Source organism: Lathyrus oleraceus, chromosome 2 (genome assembly GCF_024323335.1).
Source record: "Lathyrus oleraceus cultivar Zhongwan6 chromosome 2, CAAS_Psat_ZW6_1.0, whole genome shotgun sequence".
Taxonomy (NCBI): Eukaryota; Viridiplantae; Streptophyta; class Magnoliopsida; order Fabales; family Fabaceae; genus Lathyrus; species Lathyrus oleraceus.
This window is the reverse complement of record NC_066580.1, coordinates 102,775,473-102,784,157: the sequence shown is the minus strand read 5'-3', so window position 1 is coordinate 102,784,157 and position 8,685 is coordinate 102,775,473. Positions and strand designations below refer to the sequence as shown.

The window sequence follows — 8,685 nt, the reverse complement described above, 5'->3', positions numbered from 1 at the left end:
CCCTTGGACGCACCCAGTTGTCAATGTCGCAATCACTATCCCCATCTTCTTCGTTGATTGCTTCGGGTACCATATCGGTGAATGCCTGAGTCAGCTATCCTAATAGTGGAACACCAAACAACACTGAGAACACTGCGGCAGTACCTGTTATGCAAGACATGCTAATGAATATGCAAATGCAATGACATGTTTATCAATTTCAAAGGGTATTCTACCCCTTGATTCCAGTCTCACATTAGATAAACATGGTAAGAAAACCCCGACTAGAATCAAGAAGAAGATATAAACCCCTAGGAATAGATAAACATGATGCATGCAATGCTTATGATTTAATTTTTATATCAGAGGAACTTTAGAGTCTTATTTGCAAATTTTGGAAATATTAAACGTTTATCACATACAGAAATATCACGTCAATTAATATTTGGAAATGTTTTTACGCCAAAGAAGTACAGTCTTGGTAACCAAATACAATACAAGAGAGAAGGAAAATGAACATCCTATGGATCCCTAGAAGCAATCGTCCAAAGCCCTCGAGACCGGAAGATAAGCTGCACGAAGCCTCTTCACCTCCCTCTCATAGGCTGCCTCCATGTCTACCTTCTGTTTGGCGAGTCGATCATACTTCCTCTTCCAAAACTTGGAAGACTGAGGAAGTATAGAAGTCAATGTGTCATCAGGATCATCAATATCCTGGTGCTCAAGGAACTCTATCAAAGCATCCTTCTCTCTGATCTGCTGAAGCAAATCCTCTCGTTCACGGATCCAAGCACACGAACGGTCTTCGTCTCCCAACTCCTCTACTCCTTGGCTAGGGAGGGTTGAAGGCCCAGTCACAACCAAAGGTGTGGGTCTTGGATACTCATAAGGCATGAGGTACTCGGGAGCTCTCCTCCTAACCCAAGAGGTATAGGGTTCCAAAGCGATACAATTCTTCGGACCTAGCTCCTTCCTTCCTTTCTTATGGATCTTGCGCCAAGGGAGGACCATCCTGCCCTTCAAGCCTTGGGGATCTTTACCTTCCTGAAAGAACACACCTTCTAACAGAATGTTATTGGGTTTGTCCTTTAGGGGGAACCCAAGTTGACGATGTGCCAAAATAGGGTTGTAGTTAATTCCACCGCATGTACCAAGAAGAGGTACATTGGAGAATTCACCACAAGAGTCGATAATCTGCACACCATCATATACAAGGTCGTACCAAAAGATATCATCATTAGTGAGAGACATAAGTCTCGTGGACCACCGTCGTCATCCTTTGTTCTCCTTGAAGGCGAGCGTCTGAGGCAAGTGTGAAATAAACCACTTGTACAATAGAGGCAAACAGCACAAAATGGTACCACCGCCCTTTGCATTCCTCATATGCAAAGAGAAATAAGTGTCACCCAACAGAGTAGGAATGGGATTAAGAGTAGAGAAAATCCTAATGGCGTTCACATCCACAAACTTGTCGATGTTGGGGAATAACACTAGCCCATAGATGAGAAGTACAAATATGGCCTCAAAGGCGTCCTCACTCATGGCCTTCCCAAACATAGTAGCTTGATCAATGAGGAAATCAGATGGGAGACCTTGAATTCCACCTTTGGTAGTAATATGAGAACCAATAATAGATTCATCTATACGCAACAGATCAGCAATCTCTTGAGAAGAAGGAACTCTCTCCAAGCCACTGAACGACAACTGATCTAGGATAGGTATGCCCACAAAATAGGCATACTTCTCAAGCGTGGGCAAAAGCTGGAAATCCGAAAAAGTGAAGCAACGGTACAAGGGATCATAGAAATGCACCAACACACTCATTAGACCTTCATCCACTTGAGTAGCCAGAATAGACAGAAGCTTCCCATGACGAGCCTTGAATTCCAAGGGATCTAATACATAGGATGTCAAACTCCTTAAATCTTTCAAGTCGGGTTGTCTGAAACTGTACTTCTTCGTATTCCTTCTTTGCTTATCCATGTCTGAAAATTTTCAAATAGACCTCTTAAGTTCCTTGAAAGTTTTCTCATTGTTGATGATATGGATGTGTATGAAGGCATGAATGCATGGATGCAACAATCACACTCAAGGATCAAGCAAATCACACCACACAAAGGTCATGGGATGGATCCAGTCATCCTTAATATCAATCATACATTTTGGTGGATTATGGTTTACACCTTATCAACATCCAAGTTCCATTGATATTAAGGATACACAAGAACGGATCAACCACGAATCAAGGGTTTGTTGCGAGTCGCGAGCATGGAGTCTTGGTTAAGAACCACCCAAAGGGAGTGTACTATGGTTAAACCTGACAATCATGTTCTACAAGAGGTTCCCATAGTCATCATCCCATCTTTCGGATATTATCGGATAAACGACTACTCGTATTCCAAAAATATTCTCAAGAGAGACTCTTATGAGTGTAGTATCGCGTAACAATCGTATCAAATCTTACACTTGAACGATCTTCGCACTACGTCCTAAAAATAGGCCAAAAGGGCGTGGTAAACTAAGGTCCTTGACTTCTAAGGCATATATTGGAAAGAGTAATGCCTAACCACGACTACTCGTGTGACATTATTGATCCCAACATAACCTCCACCAAGTGAATGGGCTTGCAAGTCAACTTCCTAAGGAATAATTCCACACAAGTCAAGAAGACTATGCCATTCTCCTATCCTAAGTGCACTCGAGTTCGGGTATAGAACTCATCTCACAAAGATCACCAAGCATACAAGGAATTAATATTCAAACAATTCAATCATTAGAGATATTGACTAGGCAAATGACACTCCCCAGCAGAGTAACCACTTTTCTGTAGCGGGGTATTCGTTACCATTAGAGATATTGACTAAATCCAAGGTAAACCATACAAGTCGAGTCGCCACTGCACTTCTATTTATCCAAAGGAATGGTTAAAAAGCGAACAAAAACATAAAAGTTTTATCGAATCAAAAACTAGTAAAAATGTCAGAGATCTGGGTAAGGGGGTTGGTTATGCAATGGGAAGGTTTTAAGCACCCAAAACATCCTAGGTACTTCTAGGGAGCCCTTTTCATAAGTGTTGTTCTAGTCTAAAGGATGTAGGTATATCTAAAGTACTATTTACTAAAAGGAAGGTTAAAAGAAAATGACTCGCAAGGATGTCGCATCCACTGCCTACGTATCTCATTTGAGTATGAGAATCAGAGTCTTCGTAGCTCGGCTACCTATGGGTTAAAGAGAAGTGTGCTCGGTAAGACGTCGCGTCTTATGCCTACGTATCTCATCTGGAATGAGAATCTGAGAAAAATGTAGTTCGGTTAACTAGGGGTTAAGGATTGCCATCTGAACATGGACTTACAAAAGAGGACACCAGATGTGTCAAAGGAGGGTGGGCAATATGTTCAATGTCCTAGCAGTAGGTGTCGCAGCTCGCTGAATCGAGTCTTAGGCAGTTACCTTTTTGCAATAGAACGGACTGACATGCCACAAGATCGGAGATGCACGAAAGGTCTAAAAGTGGGGAGGCTCTGCTCTAGAGTTGTCATGCAATATGGACCTATGTGTTAGGATTTACAAAGGGGAACATCTACCTAATGTTAGCATGCAAAGAATTGGGGAATTCTACTTATGTTATCATAGAAAGGGTTCTACCTAATGGGTGCTACCTAAACGGAACAAGAGTCGACGGATGGAGTGCGGAGAGGAGTTACGGATAAGGGTAGATGGCGATGCCGGAGGCAATCGACTTCGAAGAGGATGGATGAATGTGTGTTGGTTCTGTTAAGTTTTGAAAATGATTACTCGACGTTGGATCGAGCTTTTGATCTTACTTTGAAATGGTTATCAGATGTTCGTTTTAATTCTTGTATTAACAGGTGACTAAAGAAATAAATAAATAAATGTTGTACACATTATGGGAGAGGGGTACATTTGTTTTGAATGGGGATTGTTCATGGCAAACAAACAATAAGAATATATGCCTCATACATCATACAAGTAGGCAACAATTATCAATCAGATCGGATAAATAAACAGTATATAATCAAACCAAGGAATCAAATAATGGAGCATTTAAACAATGCATGGGAGTATGAACTTGTTAAATAATCAAGCAATAGAAAGCATGAAAGAGAGAAACCAGTATAAAAGATAACAGATGAATCAAACAGATGAAAATATACACACGAAGAGTCCACTGAATAATTTAATCAGTAAATGAGGTAAGGACCAAATAAAATCAAGGTAAAAGGCCTCTAATACATGGCATATGAGATAGACAAGGGAGGATCAAAAGACCTCTTCAATTGCCATAAGCAATCCCTAAGTCAAACATCGATCATAAAGAAGTCAACTGAAAATTCAAGTCAACATAAAAAATAACAAATAAATAGCAAATTAATCAAGGAAATTATGAAAAATTAAACTAAATAAGGTGGGGTCAGGATGTCATCATCCCCCAAAAAAATTTTAAAAATAATGAAAATTGGCATGTGAATTAATAAAAATAAAACATAGGTCAAACCAAAAGTCAATTAATAAGACTAGTTTAGAAATAAATCAAGAATAAACAGTAAATTAATCAAGAATATTATGAAAAACTAAACTAAATAAGGTGGGGTCAGGACATCATCATCCCTCAAAAATATTTTAAAAATAATGAAAATTGGTAGGGGAATTAATTAAAATAAAACAGAAGTCAAATTAAAAGTCAACCAACCAAACTAGGTCAAAAATAAATCCAAAATAAATTGAAAATGTGAAATAGAATTCCAAGAAAAGGTCAGATTGACCATGAGACACTGGTCAACCTTCATCCCAAAAATCAAATGCTAACAATAATTTTAAGTCATAAAAATAAAATCAATAAAAAAGAAAGTGTGTTAAAATGGACCATTTAGAATAAATAATTAAAATATAATATTAATATTAAAAAAATTAGAAAATAAACATTATATAAAATTAAATAAAACGTTAAGAAAAGGGAAAAATATTTTTGGTTAATTTTATGGACGAGGAAAATATTTTAAATAAGAAAAAGAAATATGAAAATGGAAGGATTAGTGGTGATGAACATGGTAAGCAAGCGTATATATAACAAAACATGGCCATGGAAGAGATGATTACCTAATAGAAAATAGAAGTGGAATGGAATCTGATATGTGATGAAGCTTTGCCTCCTTTCCACGAAATTCCAATGCTCCTTTAGGGTTAGGGTTTCGACTTCTTAAATAGGGTGGATTAGGTGTTCTCATGGGCTTTTTAATAAGTGATTTATCCATAAGAATAAAAGTGTCAAGTGAGGTGTAAAATGTGGTTATTTTGGGCCAAACTTAAGTGAATGGATGTCCAATGCATGGCCAAAAGAGGTAAAAAACGTGACTGGTTTGTGCTGCATGCTTAGAAAATCTAATTGGGCCAGCCAGGCCCAAAATCTGCCTAGAAAATCAAGTCATGGTGCCCACTTTAAATGAATGTATCTCTCAAACCATGGATTTGTAATCCCCTAAAATTTACCCTTCATTTTTCTTGGAAGCATGAGATTGTGTTTCACATTGCATTAGCATCATACTAGGTCATACTCATTGCATATTGCATCAGTGACTTGGGAAATCAGGGTTTTATTGATCACTCCTTAACAGAAGGAGCCTATAGAGAGAAAGACTGAGAATTGAATTTCATTCTCCAAATATACAAGTCTCAAGGGTCTCAAGGGGTTTCCATATGTCTTATTATGGTCCTCAGTTCATCAGTGGAAGATTCAGAGCTCTCAGAATATGCATATGGATTTAATCAAAAAAATCAGGGTTTCAAGGCCATCTGCAACATGCAAGGTTTGGTTGGAAGTGAAGGGGTTCATTCATGTCATGATTATAGAGGCATCTTGGCCCAAGAAGATCCACCATTATCACAGAAATATCCTTTGGCAATTTGTGCAGTCAGATCCTAGTCACTTTTGCCCTAAAATTAGGGTTTGGCATGAAATCGGTTTATTTCTGATTCCTTGAATGAAACTTATTTCCATGGCCCTCCACATGTCCACAAGGGTTTACATGCAAAAAATCAGCTCTTTATTTGAGTCAGAGGTGCCTCAATTGATCAATGGAATCGGGAACTAGACAGTTTGGGAAAGTCAGTTGTGGGCCAGAAAAGTCAACTCCCGACATTTTGAAAGCGGAATATCAAAATTCATGCCTAAGGGAGCCTATATGTGAAATTTGACCAAGATTGGATCATGGATTCACCATTTAATCAAGAGTTGGAAAAGTTACTAAATATGGAAATGTTTGACTTTCCATTTAAGGAAAGTTTTCATGGTTTTTGTATCCACTTTAAGCCAATTTTCCACCAAGATGCAATCTCCATTTGAAAATTTCTCCAACATGAAAGTTGTTCCTCTTGTTCCAAGCTTTCTAGAGGTATATGGTTTGTTTCATTTGGATTAAAATTGAGAAAGTTATGCTTGGTCAAAGTAGGACTTTATTTTAAGACACTTAGAAAATTTTCCAAGTCCAAAAATTGTAAAATTTGTCAAGACTCATGGACCAATTCCTTTGTTGGACCCTGGGATCCATCTCAGGGTTTGCATAACCCTGATGAAAAGATTAAGCTGTGGCTTTTTCTTCCAGGGCGTCATTCATCAGTTTCTGAAACTGCTCAACCAGCATTATTCGGATTAAGAGTTGTTACTTCTGGGCTCTGGTTTGCTCCTGGGGATTCAGAAGAGGTTGCAGCTGCTCTCTCTCAGGCTTTAAGGAATTGCATAGAAAGAGCACTGCTTGGGCTTTATTACATGAGATTTGGAGATGTATTTTCAAAGGTCCATCAATTTCAAAGGGAAGATGAACTTGTTAAAAGAAGGGCAGAAGGAGAAATCAAAGGGAAGACCTAAGAAAAATAACATGGTCATAAGAGGAGAGAATGTGAAACCTTGCAAAAGAAAGCCAAATCATTACTTTTCTCCATTCAATGGAAGTAATTTGGGAGTGAATAATCCGTATCCACCGCAACCATCCTTTGGATTCGAAGTTCCGCAATCCCAAAAGAAGCTATCGAATGAATTCCAGTTTTCGCCTATGATTTCTAACCAGCTTGGTAGTGCACGAAATATCAAGTTTAATGGGAATCTTGAAGAGCGTGCACCCTCTAGTGCTACTTTGCAAGCCCTGGGAGGATGTAGCTTACACAAGAATATATTACAGCAGGATAATGAAGCTTCTCGCATTTGGGCATCCTTGGCCTCGAATCGCACTTCCTTAGGGTATGATGTATCACAAAAGGTTGCTTCTCAACCTAGTAGTAATAGCAACATGGACATAACTTCACTCTGATCTGGTGCAGTACATATGCAGAACTCGGGGAGGGATATTGATCTTAACTACACAAATATCAATGCTACATGCCAAGACAAGCAAGGTAGTAGGAATACAGGTGCTGCAGTCTTCAGCAGGATGAATGGAGAATACTCATTTCCTTGCAAGCATAATGGAATAGAGCCTCATCAAAATTTGAGGGGATCTTTGGATTTGTATTCTAATGAGACAATACCTGCCATGCATTTACTTAGCCTTATGGATGCCGGAATGCAGTCGCGTACACCCTTCAATGTTGGTGTTAATGCCCAAATGCTCAATAGACCCTCTTATCCTGGTGATTGCAATACCAAGATGGAGATAAGTTCTAAGGCCAATGGTACCCTGAAAAGGCAGTCATCTGATTATTACAACAGAAGCTACTTATCGGATAAATCCCATGGCTGTTTAATTGGCTCTCAAACCTTTGGCGGGTCTTCATCATCTCAGCATGGAAAGAAGTTTACAAAAGATGCGGGTTCCAATGATCAAAACTCAACAAAGTTTGGAAAGAAAGAAAAGATGAGGAGTTCCAACGCACCCCTGCAGAGTAGATTTCTTAAGCAGTGTAGCTTGTCTTATAACGAAACAAAAACTTCCCAGCAACACAGATTGGAAGCTCACGGTACTCATACCTCTGTGCAATTAAAGATCACACCCGGTGTCTCATGTACAGTGAAAAGAAATCCAGCTGAGTTCACCATTCCGGAAACAGGGAATGTCTATATGATCAGAGGAGAGGATCTCAAATTTTTTAATAGTATTCCCCAAAACAAACATTTTTTCCCTATTCCATGTGGACACAAGCAGCTGAGGTGTCTGAGCAGGGAACACTAGATGATATACCCATGGAAATTGTGGAACTCATGGCAAAGAATCAGTATGAGAGGTGTCTTCCCGACGTAGAAAATAGATGCTCAATATTTGAAAAATCCTCTAACAGTAGGAATGCACAGATGACATCTGGTACTGCTGTTTACGGCAAAGGGAAGCACATACTTTTACTTTGGTGAGATTCCATATTCCCTTCCACCTCCTCCATTTGGTGAGTTAGAGGATGTATACTATGCTGGACGTCTCAACCCCATAACATTTCGGATACCAAAGCTTGCGTATCAGGAGATTATGCAAAGCTCCGAGACTCTCAGTTCAGCTGTTGGCCGTGGTGTCTGCAGAGAAACATTTCAGAAACATTTTAATATTTTTAAACCAGACCAATATGCTGCACAAACTACCAGCCCACTTTCTTTCCTCATTTGTTCATGTACTTCTGGTGCAGCTCACTTAAACCATGCCAAATAAGTCATTTCCTAATACCACCTCACATTGCCAACCTTGTTTCAAGTGCACACAATCAAATCCA

At 39.1% G+C, this 8,685-nt stretch overlaps 1 pseudogene; it reads left to right on the top strand.

Moving 5' to 3' along the window:
- Window positions 1-6,776: 6,776 nt before the first annotated feature.
- On the top strand, window positions 6,777-8,159 carry LOC127122097 (protein EMBRYONIC FLOWER 1-like; annotated as a pseudogene).
- Window positions 8,160-8,685: the final 526 nt, after the last annotated feature.